The 22,437-nt window shown below is 33.6% G+C and overlaps 1 protein-coding gene across 1 annotated transcript in view; it reads left to right on the top strand.

Moving 5' to 3' along the window:
- TENM3 (teneurin transmembrane protein 3) overlaps window positions 1–22,437 on the top strand; it is a 1,292,929-nt gene that overhangs the window by 50,316 nt on the left and 1,220,176 nt on the right. The window contains exon 2 of the mRNA XM_063402168.1: window positions 2,145–2,261. The gene's annotated coding sequence lies outside the window, so the exon portion shown is untranslated. The remainder of the gene's footprint in view (window positions 1–2,144; window positions 2,262–22,437) is intronic.

The raw sequence follows: 22,437 nt of genomic DNA, 5'->3' as shown, positions 1-22,437 counted from the left end.
GGTAAGAATACAATGATTTTAGTAAATATAAAAAAATAATTATACAAAAATAATGAATATATAAGTATTAAGAATATATAATTATAATTATCTTATAAAACTAAATACAAATTATCCAACTGCAAGGTTAAGCTCAACTAGAAACAAAGAACTGTCTTTTATTTGGGTCTTAGGTGTAAAGATTTGCCAAGAACATCATATTTGAGAACTTAAGGATAGTGAAATTTCAAAAGCTCAGCAAAGGGCTGACAGTAAGACCTGAAGAAGTATCCAAAGAATTGCGCATAATTGTCTTACCTAAATTTCCCTGAGGGACCTGAAATTATCAAACTGTTCTTTTTATGCATCTGCAAGAGATGCTAGGATTGAACAGCACAGATTTCTAGGGAATAAATCAGTCTTATTCTGTCTCTTCAAAATCTGCAGCAAGCCTTAAGGGTTAGAAAATATTAGACTTTAATTTAGTAAACTGCGGTTTGGATAATAACGCTTGGCATTCTTTTAAGTAAGCTAGGGAGCTGTGATCTAGATAAGATTAGACTAAAAGTATTGTTCAAGTTTTTTGGGTTAAGAAGATGTGATATTTATTTGCAGTCACTCTTTTCCACAGTAACTGGGGTGGGGGAGGAGTAGAGTAATTCTGTGAAATTGATGTAGTGGATGGATGTAATATTATTCTATGACTTTGTTGATAGTTTTGGAAACAGAGTAGATGCTAATATTGCTGCTGTCCCAGGCTTAAAATAATAATAAATTGTAGAAATACCAGAAAATAATAGACATTCAATTTGGTGAGAACAAGCAGAAGCACTAAGTAAGAATAATTAACAGCACAAATGCAGGATGGGGAGTTCCCTTTAAAGCTTCAGGGAAGAATATGGGGACAGACATTTACTATGCCCTACTGTTACATGTAGCCAGTTCCAGACTTTTTGCTTTCCTAAACAAATGTTTTCCTTCCTTTCAGCAGCAGCAGAGCTCAAGATGTGCTAAAATTCCTGGCAGACATCTTTTGACAAATCTGAAAACACTTCATGCCTCTATCACCCTTTATGAATTTGAGGCATGACAAAGATTTCTGCTTACTGGGTTGGTAGTCTGTGGCAAAGGCACAAGAGAGAGAAACTGCTGAAACAAGACCCGCTTGATCTCCAGAGATCTTTAGGAGCATAATGTGTAAGGATCCAATGAAACAACTTGGAGGCTCGAGTTGTCTAATTTTCTAAAAGGATAAGCAAAATGTAGCTGGTTATGATCATTCAAAAAATTAAATATTGAAGGAATCAAAAGAAGACTGAACTAAGTTTATTCAACCGGAAGAATGAGGGTAGCAATATATAAAATTGTTGAGAAAGGAGATCAGCATAAACTGATTTAGATATTACAAGAAGTAGGAGGGATTAATTTGCAGCAAAGCCTAGATGTAAAAAATAAAGTAAGAATGGTTGTCTCCTGGGGTAGATTTTTTTTTTTTTTTTTTTTTATATTTGGAAGGTGGTTCAGCTTTGACTTCAGCTACTTAAAGAAAGCAGTACCAGTAGTACTGGTTTGGATATGAAGATACATTTGAACCCCATCCCCTTTAAAAAATACCGAAACAGGCCATCTTAATGCCTTATTCCTGGCTCTTCTGCTTTCTGTAGAATTCTGCCAAGTATGTAAATAAGAATCAGAAGGCAGAGAAGCTGCTTCTTCTGTTTCTACTGAAAGACAAAAATCATGAATTAAGTCTACTGTTAAATAAACATGACTGTTTGCTTCACATGTTGTATATACTCCAGATGTTCGACATGCTGAATGGAAGCGCAGTTGTGCTGTTTTGGACTGCTGGACCAGTTCCCTCTGTGGTCATTATGTTTCTCCTCTCAGGCTACTAGATGGCTTTTTAGGAGTAATGACAGCATCTGTTTGATTCTACTTGGGAGTCTTGAGATTGAAGAACTCTGAGATCACTTGGGTATTACTGAATTAAATGAAGACAAAATTTAAGCTTTTGTCTTCTATAATGCCATATTGACGAATAATCGTATGGACTTTGCCGTAAATTATTGTTTGACATTATCTTATATTTTCACTTCTAATCATTTGGTTTATGTGATTTTTCTCTATTTAGTTGTACTGATTTTGTACTGGTTATTTCCTAGGTGTAGCTACAGAAAGATAGAAAATTGATCACAGTAACAGAACATGCTCTGGATTTTCTTCTGATGTGCAGACTACACTGACTGAAATATTGAATCCTTTTGCAACGCCACATTCCTGTAAGTAGGCTCAATCAGTGCAAAACATACTGAAAAATTCTGTTGGGTTTCTATGTTATTCAGTACCCTACAAGGAAAGAAAATACTTAATTTAGTGTTCTAACAGAGAAACAGTTACAAATATTTATATGCACACATAAGAAAGAACAATGTGAAAGCTTAAAGCTTTCTTTCTGAAAGAAAGTTCTGATATTCCTCCACTGCCTTTTCTGAAATTCAGATTGCGGTAGGAAAACCATGAGTCATAGGCATTACTAGCCAGCTTTTGGAAATGATAACTGTGTATACTGTAGGAGATGAAATAATGAATCTGTAAGGCAAGAAAAGCAAGAAATAGAAATGTAACATGAAAGGATTATGGAGGTATCTGTATTCTTATCAACTTCTCTCCGTGTCACTAAGATAACAAGTAGTCTCTTCCAGCTAGAGATACACAATATGAACACTAACAGATAGCATAAACATTGTCCATGGCCACCCTCAGCTGTGTGGCTCACAGTTATTGTCAAGAGACACAAAAATATAGTTCTGAGATGGTCAGAGTGACAGTCTAAGGATATACCATGATTAATAAATATTGAATAATTCTTAAATTGGATTTTATTACTACTACAAGCTGAGATATAAATCTCTCTATTGTTATGGGAAGGAATGGACATTTTGAGATATTTTGAATTCATGAAGTATTCAGGTTTGTAAGTTAAGGCCTTCTATTGGCAACAGGTATTTGGATTGACATACTACTTTTCTGGATTGAGAGTTATAAGTTCTGCATGCAAAGTAACAACTTTTTGAACTTATTGTTATTTATTAATGTAAAAATATTTCAAAAAATTTTGCATTGTGTTATTTGATAGGCTGCTATTTTATATTGTTGAACTGTGTAGATACATGAATTCTCCTAGATGATAAAAACACATGGTGCTGATTAAGGAATGCTATACCTATATTCATATGATATACCAAACTTCTTTAGAAGTTTGACTCTTTGAAATTTAGATGTTGATGTTGACTGGAATATTCAGTGCAAAGGAACTAAAATAGGAATCCAAAATGATGAAATAAGAATTTTTACTGTATTGAGCATTTAACTTGTCATTGTCAAACATATCAGTGTCATTTGTGTACTTTATTTTCTGTCATAACATAACATACTTGCATCTACTGAAACAGCTCTTGAATATTCAGTAGTATTGTATTGTTGTTTTGTTTGATTTTTCAGTTAAGGTTGACTTTCTTGCAGGGATCTGGGGAATGTGTCTTTCCATCTGTTGCTTAAATCTCTTTACATCCCTACTGCATTGAACGGATAGCCTTTGTAGCCTGGTTTCATGATCTGGAAATAGGAAGTGATGCTTTGAGATAAGGCAGTGTAAGGTTACATTAGTGCTCATTTGTTTATCTTCACTCATTGCATTTGAACCCTCTGTAAGGAGTGGCATTTGAAAAGAGGGAAAGGTCTGGCTATGGTGTTTCTAAAATTTGAATGGAAAAGAAAGGCTGAGCAGAGGGGAGGGAGCTGCAAGCTGACTGACTGTCTATAGGGTAAGCTTAAACTGTTGTAAATGAGGGAGTAAAATATTGTGGTTACCTCTGCTAAAGGAGACACTCCAGTCAGAGCTCAACACCTTCTCATGTGCTGAAAGCATTCATCTGTAAGTTGTAGATTTGTCAGAAACAAGGTATCATAACGTTTTTCATATTTAGTGAAAATTCTTGCTTCTAATGGCCACCATGAGCAGTTTGCAAACGTTTTCAGCTTGGGTATTCAAAACCAGAGGAATGCTGATGTATCTATAAACACAGGGAGATGCAGGTGGGGGAACTGAAATGCCTGGGTGCAGTCAAGTGAATGAAGTGTTTGCCTCTTGTTCTCAGCTTTCTATTTGGTGTCTTAGGTATGTTTGTATTGCTTCAGTGTGTTTTTAATGGCAGCGTTGTTTTTCAGTGCTAAGCATTTGTGTATAAAATAATTGAAGTTCATACAATAAACCATAGTTCAATTTACTTGAACATATAAATTGGCTCATTTATGAGTCACTCTTGCATGACTAGTACAGCAGTATTCCACATGATAATTTAGGAAGTATATAGTAATTGGCATATAATAATATTGAAACAGATTACCCAATACATTTATTTCTTGGACAAAAACTGATCAATTTTAATTTGTCAGATTCTCTACTGCTTTCTCATGGAAGTGAAAGTATATTTATTAAAACAGCAATGACTGTGAAGCCTAGTGTGGTAAAATTTGATAATTTCTTTTGTCAAAGAAGCAAATCATGAGATTAACTATAGAGTAATTGTTAAATTTAAAGTGCAAGGTAGTGGGAACACAAAGCTTTATGATGAGTTTTTGTCAATCTGTATAATTTTTCAGTTAAGCAGTCATAAATCAAGGAATATTGCATTTTTTGAGGCTCATTAAAGAGACATTATACATTAGAATAGTGAGGCAGTCAGCATAATGAAATGATGAATGCCTATAACTATCTGTATGTAAATGATGTGAGACAGATTTGCTGGTGCTACAGAGGAGAATAGCAATCTATTTGACAGTTCCCTGTAGGTGCTACTTCTGGATACAACTGACAGATGTTAAATGTAAACCTCTTCAACAGCAAGCACTTATTAGCACTCAGTGGGGAAAAAATGGCAATATAGAATAAGACAAATAGCAGATAATGCCATTTAAATAACTTTATTCTTATGAAGCTTTATTGTCAATATGTTAGCGTCTGGAAGGTTGGGTTTTTGTTTGGTTTTTATTGACATTCCTAGGTAGATAAGAGAACATTTTAGAATTAAGAAAATTGTAATTTTAAACACTTAAGAAAATTCACTCAGTATTATAACTTGATGGAAAATCTGTGTATGTGCTCTTTCACCAACACACTTACTTTGAATTGTTTTTGGTAAATATTTGTTGAATCATTATGTGATAAATGTCAGTACTGTGTGTGTTTGCTGACTTTATCAAATCAGTTTTAATTGTTTCCTTTCTTTTTCTCCTCCCATGGTAAAATAGAAAACTCTAGTCTTTCAGATTTGTCATTTTAATGGAAAAAGACCAGAAGTAGTTAATGAAACCTGGTTAGCAATAGCAAATACTTTTAGGACATCTCGTGGTTTCATTTCCAGGCTATTTGTCTCAGTCCTAGCCTGAAATGCTACTCCTAGAAGTATAAAATATTAATCTGTGGGAGATTCACAATAATACAACTCTTCAACAGAGATGAGCATTAGAGTAGTTCAGGAAACTATCAAAACCACTTGATTTATTTCTAATCCTACTTTGTAATAGATTAGGTTAGGGATTTATATTTCTTTAAAGTATGAATCTAGGCACATGAATTGATTTTTCAAATTGTCAAAGCTTACTTTAAATCTTTTTATTTTTTGAGATAGCTTGTCCTTAATGAATTTTTTTTCTAGCTGCCAGCCAAGCTGCTGCTTGAAAGGGTAGAGATTAAGCCAACACTAACAGTGATGCAGTGTCTGCCTGTTTGGATGGCCTTACGTCTTTTAGTATTATGAAATCTCTGACACTGTGTGCTTTTTCCTTGTTGTCTTTTGTCAACTGTTTAATGCTACCTTGTGTTGCTTGCACTAAATCTTTTTGGAATTTAGTGTTTCACTGCACCACTGCAGATTTGTAATCCCCTTTCATGGTGTTAAATTATCAGCCACATATGCACTGTGTCTAACTTAGTGGACATATTTATTGTTCCCCGGCTCCTGTGCTTGCTAATTTGTGTCTTTATTGCTTTGCCTTGAATTAGAGAATAATCTCACTCTCTTTCCTGACTTCTTAAAGGAATAGCTAAAGTTTATTCCATTGTACTTTTTTTCTTAGTTCTCACTGTCATGAATTAAATCTAGATTATTTTCTTCATGTAGATAGATACTGGTCTATGTTCATGTAGAGCAGCTCAGTTTCAAGAGTGTCGGATGTGAATATCATCTCATGGGGAAAGAAGAGTAAATAGATTTTATGAGAGAATTTAAGCAATGATCCATGACTGCAACAGACATCTCATATAGCCAAAATTTGGAAGTAAGGAGGAGTTCATAGGTCTAGGAAATGCATTATGATCCTATTAAACTATGTTCATTAAATGATGAAGGGCTTAAAACTGTTGCTGAATTTTATCTCTTTGCAACACAGTAGAGTTGCAAACATTTATATTAGAGAGGAGAGCTTTCTACACATTTCTTGGCTTAAGCTTTGCTCCCTTTTCTTTGCTTCTTCTGTTCTCAGCTGTGTAATAATCCCTCTTTTGTCAGATGCCATAAAAATTTTCAAAACTGTCTTGACTATCTCGTTGAGCCAATCTCTGAAACATTTTGAAAAGAAGTGAAAACATCTAACATGCATCTTTATATGACAGATAACGAAATTGGGTCGTGTGCTGTATCTTAAAACCAAAAAACTAAAAAAAGACAGCAACATGTGCTCTATAGAAGTGTCCTAAAATTATATCTGTTTGAACATGTCATACCTGAAAATACAAGAACCAAAACAGCCCTTTTTTTTCTTCAACCCTTTAGCACTTCCATGTTGCCAAACAAAGTAACTGAGATCAAAGATTACTTGATCTGAAATTAAATTCTGTTTGTTCCTCTGAGGTCAGCTCTATAGCATTCAGTATGTTTCTGTATGATGGGTGTAAATCACTGCAAATTAGTCTTTTATGGTGTTTCTGATAACTGCACTTATTTGATGAGGCAAGGCTCACAAGTTATTCACTAGTTTTAAGAATACACTTAATATGCATTTATGATTGTAGACTTTATATAAATATAGTACCTAAATATATGCAAAGTATACACAGTGTATGTAGTCTTGTAAATATAGACCAAATATGTATTATATAAATTAATTTTTAATACATTTTTACTTTTAGGAAAACAACTATAGGTTAAAAATGTACTGTATAATGTAATTGCTTCCAGTAGTTTGAGAAAAATGCTTTGACATATCTCACCAAACTTTTTTAACTAATAAAAAAGCATACTGAAACGTGTTTCATGGTCTCATTACTTCTCATGACTTAGTTTAGACTAAAAATAAGTAATAAATTTAGTAAAATGACATCTATGTAAACTGCTGAAGAATGATGTGTTTTTCATTAAATATTAAGTCAAATCACCAAGGAAAATCCATACCACTGAAAACTAATTTGAAAATGCGTGTATATGTTATGTTGAGAGCTTTATTGCACTGCCATTGCAATTGCAACGTCATTGCATTTTAAAATCAATTTGCTTCTCTACTACTTCTACTTCTCTACTTCAATTTGCTTCTAGTACGAGTACTTGAATAATTTTTGACTAAGCTTAACATTAGATATCACTGGCATTATTTCTTTATATATCAGTTAAATCTGAGTCGTAATCTACAAATAGAAGTATAATTTTAAATCTAATGCTTTTATCAGTTATATTTATCTGAATGTACGACTTTACTAATTGCAAAAGGATTTAAATCACTTGGATGTTGTTTCTCTTTTACTCAAGGAAATCCCTTTGCAGAATGTAATAAAGAAGTGCTATGATGCTAGTTCAACTATTTCAGCTATTTCTTTTTTAGAATTGAATAAGATCTTTAAATGATATTGAATGACAGTTGTATGAGCTGTGTTCTTCTGTTTAAGTGTGCCAGGCGAGTACAAAATTAAAATATAAACCTGTGATATAATAATATTTCATTAATACCTATTTCAAGTAATCCAGTGATTAAATTTGTGATTAATTCTAGTGACAGTATTGTTAAAACAAATAATATTCTGGGTTAACTGAATTTCTGCAAACAAGATACTTGTGGATTTGTGAAACTGAAATCAAGAGTCTTATGTGCCCATTCCCTGAGGCTTGGTCTCTCCAGCTTTTACAAAAAATATTTGCCATTTCACTTGTAAGAGAGCACTCTGACGGGACCAAAAAGTCATTCTTCACAAGTGGTAGGAAAATAAAGAATGTTAGTGCTCATCTGGGAAAAGGAAAGCATGCATTTAGGCAACCTGTTACATCAGATAAATTTGTTTCTATTAAATAATGCTAAATTCCACAAATACAGAAAATAGAAATCTACGTATGGATAAGCTCACACATAATGTCTTTGTTGGGGGGTTTAAAACCTATTTTTTTAGATTAGACTGAAAAAAGCAAAAAATACATTTTGTGCAAAAGATCCCAGTCAGGCAATGCTGTCCAGCTGAAGGGAGGCTTAAAATTCACGCTGGAACCACAGAATATTCTGAGTTGGGAGGGACCCACAAGGATCATCTACTCCAACTTTAAGTGAATGACCCATACAGAAATTGAACCTACAACCTTGGCATTATCAGCACTCCAGTTTTCCTTGAAGAGAAAACTGACAACTGTTCCTCAGTCCTTCCAACATACAAGCATAATTTCATGGTAACAGTGGAAGGAGACTCATAATGATTGGTTACTTCTCTGATGCTTTTAAAATTTGATATCCCAGCAGCAGGAGTCACTGCATGTTATCATTGCCTCATATTTGTCAGTCTCTACTTTGTCTTCTTAACAGCGAGGAAGTTTTAGAACTTCATTGCCAAGAGATGACAGTTAAGGCAAGGCTATGGAAAATATGCATATGGAAATGAGTGACAGTTTTATCTTAAGACTTTTCAAGGTTTCAAAAATAGAGTGTATATATAAGCAGTCTCAAAGGAGTCTTTTGTTTTTCTGTTTCAAGATGTAGAAGAATTTTTAGCATAAAAATTAAGTAGAAAGACATAAAGATTTATGACTGGTACTGGAAATGCTGGGCACTGAGCAAATGGTTTGCACATAATCTAGGTTTCCTCTTTAAACATTGTAAAATGTTGACATTCCTAACTGAGACTGAAGGTGAAGAATTGTGGGGAAGAGAAGAACTAAAATTGTAACTAAAAGCAATGAAACAGTAGAAAAGAATAAACAATAGGAAGAGTGTGACTTTGGACACCAGTGAAGAGGATGAGATGAAAGGTTGCTGGGAAAGGAGAAAGATAATGAGAACTTTCTTTCCCGTCTTGATTTTAGACACAGCCATAACCTGAGGCAAACTGTTTGACACTGCAAAGCAGAAGCAATTATCTGTTTTACTGAAGCGATTTTCACCTGAAAAGAATGGAAATTAGGAAATGAAAAGATGAAAAAAAATGGAGTAGGAAGGCTGTAATAGCGAGTATGTATTTAATGTCTAGTAAATTGGTAGTAGCAAAGCAAATGTAAATATTAGTTCTCTAAAACTATCTTCAAATAGAATGAAATATATAGATGTATATATTTTGCATCCTTTTACATGTATTTCTATATATCCATTTTCATAGTTTTATATGCACACATCACTAGTAACTGAGTTTTATTACCTACCTTAATTTTCTAGTGAACTTTAATCAAGTTTTTCACCTCACAATTGCATTTTATCATTATATTTGCATGATAAACCAGCAATAGGTTTCCTTTATTCTTCCTCCACTGGAAATGCTTGCACAGTAGCCCAGAATATGTCGCATTCCCCCCCCCTTATCAGCAGCACACCAGACCAAGCTACATTTAATAAATACAATGTTTTAGCTTTTTGAAATTAATTTGAGAAATAGACAAGAAGGACTGAAAATATATCTTGGATTAAAATAAAAAAATAAGACTTTAGTTTCTGAAAGGAATAAATTAGTGTTTTTCTACTTGTTGCAACATGAAAGAGATTGTCTAACCTCCCTAAGGAAAAACAGTTTTAGATTCACAAGAGTCTGGAGTGAGTGTTTTACCTGAGCTTGCTGATAGCCATTTCATTTTTAGCAGATATATTTCTATAGTAATTGACTAAAGAAAACAGGTTTTCCTCTCATTCTGAGAGGATTTGATCGGTCTTTAATCAGGAGCACCTTTTCCTGCTTTTCCTATTAAGTTGTCTTTATGTCAGCCCAGGTTTTCTGGCTTGTACCCTCTGATTCCCTCCCCGATCCCGCTGCTGGGGGTGAGTGAGTGGCTGTGGGGTACTCGGGTGCTGGCTGGGGTTAAACCATGATGGGAGGGAAAGGCAGCTAAAAGGACTAACTTTTTCAAAATTGACCTTGAGAGTGAACTTTTTTTTGGTTGAGTTGGGTACCTACATTGAGTAAAAGGTGCAGGACCATAATAGAGAATAACTTGAAGTTTATAGAGTAAGCAAACATACAAAAGCTGTTAAGACAATGGAATTTTACAGATGTTAAACTGGGTAAAGCTTTTTCTTTAGTGTGCTCTGTGCTGAACACTAATATAAAGATAAATTTCATACTATGTACAGGCATGTTTGTGTGTCAATATAGATTTAGAATTAACTTCTCTGTATTGAGATTCATTTATGTTGAGTAGGAAATAACACAATCATGCAAGAAAATACTGAGGTAGGGAGTTGCATTACTGTTATCATGACAAATAACCCCAAGGATAATTGTACCACAAAAACATCTGTATTTGTTTTGATTTCTGGAAGACAAAATCAAAAAATTTTGAAACTTAATTATTCAAAATCTCACATTAAATAAAAACTTCTTGGTTGCTTTTTTCTACATAAATGCCTGTCATCTTCATCAAATTTAGCTTCAGTCCCACAAACATGTAGATATGTGGAAACGATCAATATTTTTGATTTTTCTTTTGGATCATGGCTGGTTTTTATAAGCTACTTTGATAACTCTGACACTTTCCATCTTTTCAAGCAATTTTTTCAGTTTATAGCAGCAAGATGTAAGCTGTCATCTTATGTTAATGCTAAGGTTTTTAATAAAGGACCTAAGCAATCGCTTGGCATAGTCCTGTATGTCTCTCTAGAAGGATAATTATCATATTCACATGACTTTGTGGTGACTTCAGTAAGGATGAACACAGGCACACATGTATTATATGTATAAATACACTGAGGTATGATATGTGGATATGAAGATATGTGCATGTAGACACCATTTCAGTTATGTTTTTAATTGAGAAGGGAAAAAACACACAAATACAAAATTAATGTAACATCTCCAGCCAATAATGAGATTACTGATGAAATAATGTTTTTCTTGTATTTATTTTGGTTTGCTTTTTGATTTTCCTGCATTTTTACCAAATCTAATTAAAATGTAATTCTAATTTCATTAGGACCCATTCACTTGAAAATATAACTGCTTTATATCTACCTGATTGCATATACTTTTCTTAAAATTCAGTAGGACTAGTCTCTTGAACAGCAGTGAGATAACAAAGCTACACAAAATATATCACACATCAGCTCATTAGGGGAGATATTAATACAAGTACTTGCTCTATTTGCCTTAGCACACTCACAATTTTTTTTATAAGTTCTGTTACTCTACAATGGTGTGTTTAAACATTCCAATACATGTCACTGTCATTGTTTTCCCCTGAGTATAACACTCGGAAAAACTGTTCTTGAAGTCCCTGCCAAAATTTACCATTTCTAGACAATTGTTTCTTAGTTTTTTTTTTTCTGCTCTTTGTTCTGCATTTTGAATTTTCAATATTTTCCATAGTTTTGAAGGATTTAATTTAAAGCTATTCTTCTTTAAGAATCAAAAGTGTCGAACTGTTAAAATGCCTCCAAATATTATATATTTTAAATTGTAATAGAAAATGTCAAAAAAATGCAGAATATTTGAACAGTTACCAAATTTATTTAAATATAAAAATTCACTGCAGTTGCACTGCAAAATTCTTTGGCTAGTGATGCCCTACCAGAACGTAGCTTTCTTTTCTGCTTCTTGTCTGGTCAGGAGAATGGACGAAATTAATTACTAAGATTCCCTCTGGGCCTATTTTCTATGGTTCATTTTTCATGTTCTTTTCAGGCAATAATATAACGGTTAAGTTTTAGATTTTTGCAACTAAGTGGTACTTTCTGATTATAAAAATGGTCGAATTTAATATAGATGGATCAAGCATTTGATTTTATTAGGGAATAAATGCTGTTGGAATGAAATTTACTTTTTATATGATATATATTATTACACAGGATATATGAATCAAATCAAAAATAACAGGTATTTCAAGGTCCTATTGGACCTCTTAAAAACAGGAGATTTTTGTCTTAATAGTTTGGAAATGTTATAACCTGAAGAGTGATAGGATTAGAATGTTTATAAGGGGTTAGGACAAGCTGAGATCCTACTGACAGTGATTGATTCAATGGTTTAGTAATTGTATTCAAAGACCACTTATTCCAGTATTTTCAAAAGTTTCTTTTGCCTTGAGATTTAATTGTGAGGTTTTTTTAATAATAACAAGTGTTATATGTTCATTTGTCAGCATTAATTATTGGTCTGGTTACATAGATGCAACTTTTGAAAGTAGGAGATTGGAAAAGCTATATATAATTTTAACTTACATGAAATGAATTTCTACTCCTTTAGTGGAGAGATTTCACATTTATTCTTCCTCATATTTTGTCAAAATAAGTCAAACACAGCCTCACCCACTCTCAGAACTGTACTGAATGTTAACAGAACAAATGTGAAAACCCAGTTTCTGTTCTTGAAGCCCTTAGAAAATTTTGGGTAAAAAGGATGTTTTTCAGCTACTGATAGTGATTCCTTTTTGACATAAATGAACCCTATTAGTAAATGTAGTCAAATAATACATAGATTTTATCATTTATTTTCCTGATATCTTAAGGATTCAGATTCATCAAAAACCCCATGCAGTGTATGGAATCAAATTTTTAGAAATAAACCATCAGGTAGGATATTTTGGTATAGAAGACCAAATGTGTGATAATAGTAGTTGTTGACTTTTTGTTTGTAGTTGTTGTTTTTTTTGTTTGTTTGCAGATCATGAGACTAAAATCGAATTGTGTTTACCAGATATACATTTTTATTTTTTCATGTGATGAAATTTCAAGTTTTGTTGTTTTCGGGGTTTTTTTTTTTTTTTTTGAGCTCTTCAAATAGTTACTTTCTAGTTTCTCCCTAAAAATAAATTTTCTTTGAAAGAAGAGTTTAAAAAAAAAAAAATAAAGCTCTGGATGTCTTAATTTAGATGTTGCCAATAATCGATAACTAAAAATGAGATTTCAAAGACTTTGGGAATGAGATAGTAAATGAATCAGAGTACAAGTGTTAGCAAAATGTCATAAAATATTTTTTTTCATTTTACTTCTATAAAGTAAACCTTGAAGACCCAAAGAGCTGTTATATATTTTCCAAACTGACAGGGTTAAACCAAGGAGTCTACTCTTTGGAGAGAGTTGGAAGTGCCTCAAGAATTAAGCAGGAAAAAGGAAAAGAAAAAAATCAAGTGATTGGTGTAAACAAATAAGCTTGTTCTTTTCAAAAACTTTCCTTACAAGTACCTATATGTAAATATTTGAATTTTCATATTTTTGCAAGCAACGTGAAGTTAAGTATTTGTTTTGGACACGACTCATTGCAGTCATGATGCCAATTAGTTTGGTAGAACAGACGGTAGCTGGAAGATGTTGTTAAAGTCAGTCCTAACTTCTAGTTTACTGTAAGGAACCCAGATATTTCTAATTTCAAAATCAGGATTGTCAGGATAGTTTTGTATCTCTACGTTTATGTTAATCTGATGATTAACTATCACCTGCAGCAAAAATTAAGTGTTAGTATTTATAGACTTTCCTATAACTGATATTTTATTTCTGATGACGTGGTACTTATAAGTCAGCTTCTGTGGCCCATCCATGATTATTCTCAATACAGCCAACAAGGGAAAACAAAATAACGTGCATTACTCTCCCTGAGAAATTAACAGAGCCCTCCTTAAATCCTGCCCATCTTCTAAAGGGAGCTTCTGTTACCTGATTACTCCAACTCCATTTTCTAGTTGAAATATATCACGTCTCATTCTGTGAATAAAATTTGGTAACTCTCTTTAGGGAACTTCTTCCAGCACAATGGAGTCTTGTGATCTCAGTGTGCCTGAGGAGGAAATGAAGGTTTAATGACAAGCAATTCCATCTTCAGGCTGTTCTTTATTATCTGTCACTTTCTTGTCACTTCATATTAAATGATGACAGTTTAGGTGCAGTGCTGTTACTCTACTTTTGAACGAGTTTCTTGGAGAGCATGTTTGATATTTGAATAATCAAAGAAAAATTCTCCAGCACCTTTTTTCTGAGAGTTTGTGTGACTTTCATGTGAGGTGACCCAGTCTTCGATACTATGTTCGAGCAAAAAACATCATTCTTTTGAACTTTTGAGATGAAAAAAAGAGATTTTTTTTCTTATTACGTATTTATCTATTATCTTAAGTAAACATTGGTTATGCTTGTTTACAAGCTGATAGAGTAGAGAAATAAAATGTGAGGTATTCATAACTTTTTATCTGTATTATTTAGGGTTAATTGAGAGGCAAAAGAGCAGAATTTTAGTGCCTTAAAACCAGTCATTTTATTCTGTGGATGCCATTTTAATCATGCAAAACACATTATAATTACATGTGATTTATAGGTGCATAGGCAGTTTGTATAATTGGATGTCTGCCTGTTTTCCAAAGGCAGGATGAGAAATAAGATTTCAAGTCTAGACACTGCTACTTAAAAAGCAGAGCCATAGTTGACCTCACTGGGTGTAAGTAATTAGGAGATTAGCTACTGGAAGATCTTTCAGACATGCTGGCTGGCCTACATGCATCTTCACTTTACCTCGCTTGATCAGGGGATTTTAGCTCTCATCTGGCCTCTAAAGAAATTGTGTATAGGCTTCTTGTTTTTCTTAGACTTGTAAGTTTTCGTATAAATACAGTTTTTGTGTGTATTTTACTGGGACAAGGTACTTTTGTATTTCCTACCACTACGAACCTGTAATCTTCAACCAAAATATAGCTAGGTATAAGCTAACATAACCTAATGCCACATCATCCAGCTATTCAGTAAGTAACACATCTGGCTAAGATGGAAACAGATGTTACTCCCCTTGGAATATACTTAATTAATAATTCTGTAATGTGGAGCCTTGAGGAGTGCACAGTAACGTTCCTGTGGTTGACCATCAAAACTCCAGTGCCTCTTTTGTAGGCAAAGGGAAGTTTGCTGACAGTTTTCACGTTCTGGTTATGCCCTTGCTGGCAACACAATTCCTTGTCTCTCTGAACATGGCAGTTTGCAGTGTTGGTTGGTTTTGGAATGACCAAGAGTTACGAGGTCTTAGCAGTAACCACCCCCACTGACCATGCAGCTGGAGAGCCTTCCTGCTCATTCTCAGGAAGGATGTACACTCTCCCTAAGGTTTAGATGCTTGGTAGGATTTTGTATTTCATGGTTCAGCATGTAGAAGTTACTCTTGGAAGTTATTCTGGAAGATTCAGAATGCAACTCAGTCCCTTCTTTGTTATTCAAAGAATGTGTTTCTAACGCATCATTAGTTAGCCCAGAGAGTTATATCCAGAAAATAACTGAATTAATTTCAAGAATTAAATTCAATAAAGTTTAAAGGTAACTGAGATGTCTCAATACTACTTTTGGAGCATACGTGTGTATATATATATATATATATATATATATATATATATATATATATAAAAATGGTTTTTGTTAACTGACATAATAATAAAATACAAGAGTTAACAATCCATTTTTGTTGTAGTGCCATGAAAGTTGTTCAGAGATAATGCTCTGCCATTTGGAACAGAAAATATTAGCAATACACTAAATGTGTGTATTCTGTTCTTGGATCAAATAAAAATACTTCATGGTGAACATTGCAGGATATTAAACCAATGTTTAGTTTCTTAGAATATATATATACATAGACATATATATATATATAATTAGTATTTTGTATTTAGTATTTCCAATAAAAATTAGTTTTCTGGTGCACTGAAATGTGTAAATAGTAATCCAAAAGCATCAAGGAGACAATCATAAATACCCCGAAAAATGTGAAACATGAAAATGAAAGTCCTGAGTTAGTTGACATATTAATGCATCTATAAATTATGTACATATACTGGATTATAAACCTGTTCTGTTGCAAATACAGAATATGTTAAAAATTAACTATATGATTACCTAAAAAGAATACCTAAAACTTGCTTAATTATGCAGATTTTTACCTGTAATAATTACAATTCAGTAAAGATTTTTTTTTTCCAGAGCTACATTTTATTTGGTAATGATTAATGAACTTCTGGTATAAAAGTAATTTTTAAGATAGAAAATTCCTGTAGCTCCAAGGATAAACAGCAAATAATAATAATGAGGTAATCCAAATCTTAGCCAGCTAATAACCTGTTGCCATAAATTTTTAAAATAAGTATCTATCATCCTCAAGTATTAGTGTGAACAAATCTATTCTAAATATCAGTGGATATTTATATTTGGTCTTCATTTCCTGAAGTTTGGTATAACTCACAGTATTTTAATAGTGTTCTAGTGTATTTTTAGTTGGACTGAGTAAAGTAATTAAATCAGCATATCTCCTTATGTCATTGGATGTTCTTTCTGGTTCTAGCCAAATACTTGCTGTAGTCACATAGAAGTATGTTACCTTTAGGTACCATCTTTCTCAGTTTTAGATACTTGCTGAGAATGGGTTGAGGTTGAGAGGGACCTTTTGAGGTCTTCTGATCCAACAGAGCTGGTTGCCCAGGGCTGTGGCCAGATGACTTTTGAATATGTCTGAGGATGGAGACTATGGGCAGCCTGAGCCTGATCACCCTCAGAGCACAGAAATGTTTGCTCTTGTTCAGAGGGATTCCCTGGTGTTTCAGTTTGTGCCCTTTTTCTTTTCTCCTGTCACTGAGCACCACTGAGGAGAGACTGTCCTCTGCACCCTCCTTTCTGGTGATTACATGTTCAATCATCTGACCTTTCTTTTACATTATCCAGTTCTGTGTATTCTAGAATATACTGACAGACCTCTGCTCACAAAGAACATGGGAAAGCTGTGTCTGTCTTTAATGCTGAATTGTTCTTGGCATTTTTAAAATGCTTTCCTGGCTTCACACATTTCAGATGGTTTCACTCTTGATATTCAAATTGCGGGGTTTATGCTCAAATAATCAATGACAAGTATTAATTTTCTAAGTATAATTCATTTTATCAGACTTCTAAATCACTCTTAAAAAGTTCAAAGTCTTGCTGCGCCTCTCTTGTTTTCAAAAACTTGCTTAAATGCATAGGAAGCACATTTGAATATAAAAAGGGATTGGCTAAAAATGAATCCCAAATCTATTTTAAAATTGTCTAGGTAATTTAATTTTCCCTTAAAAATTAATTTAAATTGAGTGCATGAATCAGGTGCTTTTTTTGATTCTGTTGTTTTGGTTTTTCATTATCTCTTTATCGCAATGGCTCAAGAATTTAGATGTTTCAGAGACTGCTTAGAATTCTAATCTTGCTGCAAGACATTTGTCAAGGTCAGAATTCCATCCAAGCCAAGGTAATTGGTCAGGCCCGTACGCTTGATAAACACCGTATGACAATGAAGTAGCTGGCATCGTAAGGAGTTGCGCTTGATTACCTGGTGCTGATGACCATGTAAACTCAGTTTACAGGGGAGTGGGAAAGCAGCCATCAACAGGAGGGAAAGGGGTAGCCTGAGCTCATCAGTTTTGAGTTATCACAAAAACGTCAAATGCATCTGTTATTATAACCCTTCAAAAAATCTGTAAACCCAGAAATTTTAGCCTAATTTTCAAAGAAACAGGGTTTCCTTCGTCTTCCCAATGGGAATGCTCTTCCCATTCCATCTAGTAATTTTTGAGCCTGCTCAAAAATATGTCATAATGAAATAGATGTCTTAAAATTTTTATGTTCCCTTAGGTTTCAGAAAGTTAATGGCTGAATAGAAAGATTGGCTAGACAGCTCAATCTGACATCCACACCACTTAAAGTCAAGTTTTACTTCTGACCAGCCTGGTAGCATTTGGAATGTGTTTAGTGCTTTTCTCCAGCACACTTTCACACAATTTCATCCTAAAGGATTTGAATGCACCAAGACTTTTCTGTCAAGGAAAGCAAAGTGTAAGAATTAACTATGACAAGGAGACAAACTTCAAAAAAACAGTCCCAATCAAAATTAAAATGCCAATGTGGATGCATGTTAAATGTTTTAGATAATTGTGAAGCAATTTATTTGTGTGTATGAGATACTGAAGGCCTGGGGTTTAGTGAGATTTGAGGCATAAACACTAAAAACAGGGGCAGCAAAAAGATATGAAGGACCTCTGAGTAGTTTATGCACAATCTGAAGGAAAGGACAGATTAATAAGTGACAAGGAAAGGATGCTTGGAACACAGGAATTCATGGAGTAATCTGTACATAGGGCAGCCTCCCAAACCATTTGTAGTCTCTTTGGCCATGTCAGACATGCTTGCTTCCTGCTGTCCTGAGTGCCCATGGGTTTACTTTTTATGTGTGTTCATTCTGTCTGTCAGTGCTTCATCTGTTACGGTCAGAGAGATGCCCCAATCTCCTTATTGCCACGAAGAAGATTAAACTTGAATCTTGGCCTTTCTTTCTAGTTATTGTGAACACTCTGTGGCAACTGTAAAGTACAGAAGCAGGTTTTGTAATTGTAGAAATTCTTTCCTAGTTTTAATTATACAGTGTTTGAAAAACTTGCACATTTTATTTTGGAAAATACTGAAGAAATCAAACTATAGGTATTGTAATGGTTCTGCCTGTACCATGCAGTAAATTTAAGTTGTCCTAGTTAACATTCTGTAAGAAAGAAAGGAAAAACATGCTTTTTAAAAATTAATAGGTGTTTTATGATCTTAATTACTTGTGTATGTTCAAATTCTGCTAATATTTAAGCGAACTGTGTATACCTTCAGGCATTCCAAGACAATGTCAAACACCAGCATTACTAAAGTAGAGAATTCATTATATTTTTCCTTTAAGTCTGAAAATTATCATACTGTCATCGAATGATTTCTAAATTTTTTGACCTGTTTGTCCTGCTCTTATTGACTCTAAATATGCTAATGTGTGGTGGCCTATTTATGTAGATTCCCATCTATGTTTGTTTTGAAATAGAGGTACAAATGAGTATATATACTATCAACTTTTGTGTAAGAAATAATTTCTAATCTACCTTTTAAAGGTAGATAAAGGTTAGATAAAGCCTGTGACTTTCCGAACCTGTAAATTTCTTGTCATTATGGGTTTAGTGATTACTGGAGGCAAAACTTGGCTGATTTGTTGGTGGCAGTGACTATTGCTACCTAACCTGAATTAAGGAACAGGTTTTAGGATGCATGAATAGTAGGAGAATGCTTTGTTTTTGACTCAGTATTGAATTATTATCCAGATCCAATAATACAGTCATGATCTTTTGCAGCCGTAGTGACTTATAGAACTCATTCTATCATGTCACATCACAAGGTGGGGTTTTTTTTAACTGATACGATTCTCTTTCTTTTTTTTCCTTTCCCAAAAGAGTTGTGAGTAGTTTTTGAAACACATTCAACACAAATTTTCCTGTTCATTTATTCATGCAAGTATGTTTCCATGGAGACAATGCTGATTTCTGCTGCAGTTCTAGACAATCATTTATCTGTAGATCAACAAAACAAATCAACTTTTTCTGCGTGTTGTGACAGTCCTAAGGCGATTAGTTCTCAGGCTATATCTAAAGTTTTTTTCCATGTTTGCATTTTCACATACAGGCATAGTATGCTTCTCCTTGAAGCAAAGCACAAAATCAATTGCATCTTACGGATTTAGACATGATTCGGGTGCAGTTACACATAGATTAATGTTAAGGAATGTTGGAGTACATCTGGTGAACGATCCTGATCCCATATTGGCACAGAGACCTGAGGGTGTACGGTTTTCTGTCTCTTTCTTGATCTTTCTCTGACATCACAGCATAACCACACATGCCGCACTCCCAGCAGGTGCCATGCTTTAGACCGAGATGGTGAAGTTTGCTGCAGACAGAACTTGGCCTGTGGCTGTAAGCACATTGCTTAAGATTTTCATCACAGATGATTCCTGGCCCTGGGGTGAAGTGCTGCTCAATATTCTCAAGAGCATATTGACCACATCCAATTGCACCATAGTTTATCAACATCATGCTTTCTAGCTTGCTGTTGAAAATTTGTATTACTTGACATAAGTGGAGGGTGTTTGAGGATGTAAAGCTTGCAGAAATAGTATTGGAGTATGCAGAATATTACAAATTGGTGACTACTGACCTGTTCAGATAAATGATCTGAGAGACACCTTCTATAGCTAAGATTACGATCATTAGATCCTTGTGTGTTCAGTAAAGTTCTGTTAACACCAAAGAGGGATTTCTAGTCCTTGTTTTATCAGTGCATGAGAATATAGCTACAATATTTTGACTAAGTAATTTTAATACCTATTTTCTATTAACAGTAAAGTATACATAAATTAATAAACTTGGTTGTAGTATTAATTGAAATAGGAAAAAAAAGTATCTCAGTAAAATTAAATCTAGATAGCAAAAGACTAAACACAGAACTGTAAAATCTCAAGGAACTTAATCTCGTTGCAATTTCTTTCAATTTTTTTTTAAATTCAGCAAAGAGTAAAAAGGGATCTCTAGCAAAAGCCAGGGAGATAGCCAGAACAATCATACTCTCAAACCTTTCCAAGAAGTATCAAGTCAAAAGAAAGACAGAACATTTTCTGGAGCTATTTACAAATATTTTGCAAAATGAAGATATTTGTAAAAACAAATGTAATGGAATGACACATCACAAAAAGGAAAGAAAACAATGCTCGTTGTGCAGTTGTTTCTTACCAGTATATTGAGTTTAACTATATTCAAGTTGGTGTTCTAGAACAACTCTCTGATGGTCATATTTTAATGAAATTCCTGTTTACTACCCAAGAACCAATAAAGGCTTGTGTTTTTTCACTTATGGGTTCTCTAGCTGTCTGCATGTATGTTTTCAAGAATGTAGTTTCCAAGTACTCTATGAGTGTTTTATACTTTACAGAAAGTAAAAATAAAGTTTTAGGGAAAAGAGTTTTATTGACTTGCAGTGTTTGAAAATAGGATTTACAAATGTGTAGTAAATAAATAACAAGCCGGAAGGATGAAGTACAGCTTTAAGATTTTTTTGCTCCTGATTTTCTGAATGTATTAATTGCTTCTAAGAACATTATCCTAAGGCTAACTTGCACCATGAAGAAAATATTATATTTGATTTTTTAAAGCCATTTCAGGTAAGCTTAGTTTGTAGATTTTGTTGGTTTCATATATTTATATTTTAGTCATTTTATAACTAAAATGTCTCAGGTTATCTTTTTTTTTCCATTTTAAATGCTTAAAGGAAGCTACAATGTTTTTGAAATCCATCTGTCTGTATAATTATACCATGATTTAAATTGCTTGGTAATAACCAAGTATTAGTAGTCTGCATTCCTTCAGGCACAGATGCAACGCATAACCTGTCTTCCTCGTGTAAAATTGACCATATGTCATCATAATAGATGTCACATTTTCCTTATAGTCTTTGGGAAATTGGTTTGAAGAAAGTAAAGATATTTTTGTTGCTTAGTTTGTAAGATTTTAATGAATATTTGGTATGGAAAACAAAGTATTTTAATCCAATTTCAGATGTTTGCTGTTTCTCCTAAAGTGTAATAATTAAATTCCATGCTTGATGGTTACAGTTTTCCCACTTTCTTTCCTTGTTAATTTTCTCCAGACTGACAGTAATCTTTGCACTTGTTGAAATGTGCCGTTAAGGTATATTTTGGTACAAAAATGAAGGAACAAAACCTATTATTCATCAGTATAATTGAGTTTTGAATTATATTACTAATTTTGCTTTAAAAAGCAATTGGACAGTCCTGAGCTATTCATAAAGGTTATTCCTGCCTCGCTTTAGCTCTATGATGAAGATGAAAGTCCTGCTGAAATGATGGTCCATCATTAAAGCCTGAGAACTGTGAGATTATGATGTTATTCTAGACCACTCTAGATGACAAAAAACCAAGCCACACTTTGCTTAACACTGAGAGCCCTAAGTAGGAAAGATAGCTGGACAGTGCTAAATTGAAAATATATTTGAATCAGGAACGAATAAGATTTTTTCAAACTTATGTGTGTGATTTTAATGGAACTTCAAAGAATTTACTGTAAGAGTTCTAAATAATTATACAGCTTAAAATAGGAGGCACTTGCAACCTTTATTTTTAGCTTTTATTGAAAAAAAAAAATACAGGTG

Source organism: Prinia subflava, chromosome 7 (genome assembly GCF_021018805.1).
Source record: "Prinia subflava isolate CZ2003 ecotype Zambia chromosome 7, Cam_Psub_1.2, whole genome shotgun sequence".
Classification (NCBI taxonomy): domain Eukaryota; kingdom Metazoa; phylum Chordata; class Aves; order Passeriformes; family Cisticolidae; genus Prinia; species Prinia subflava.
The sequence above is the reverse complement of the archived record's forward strand: the minus strand, read 5'-3'. Positions and strand labels throughout refer to the sequence as shown.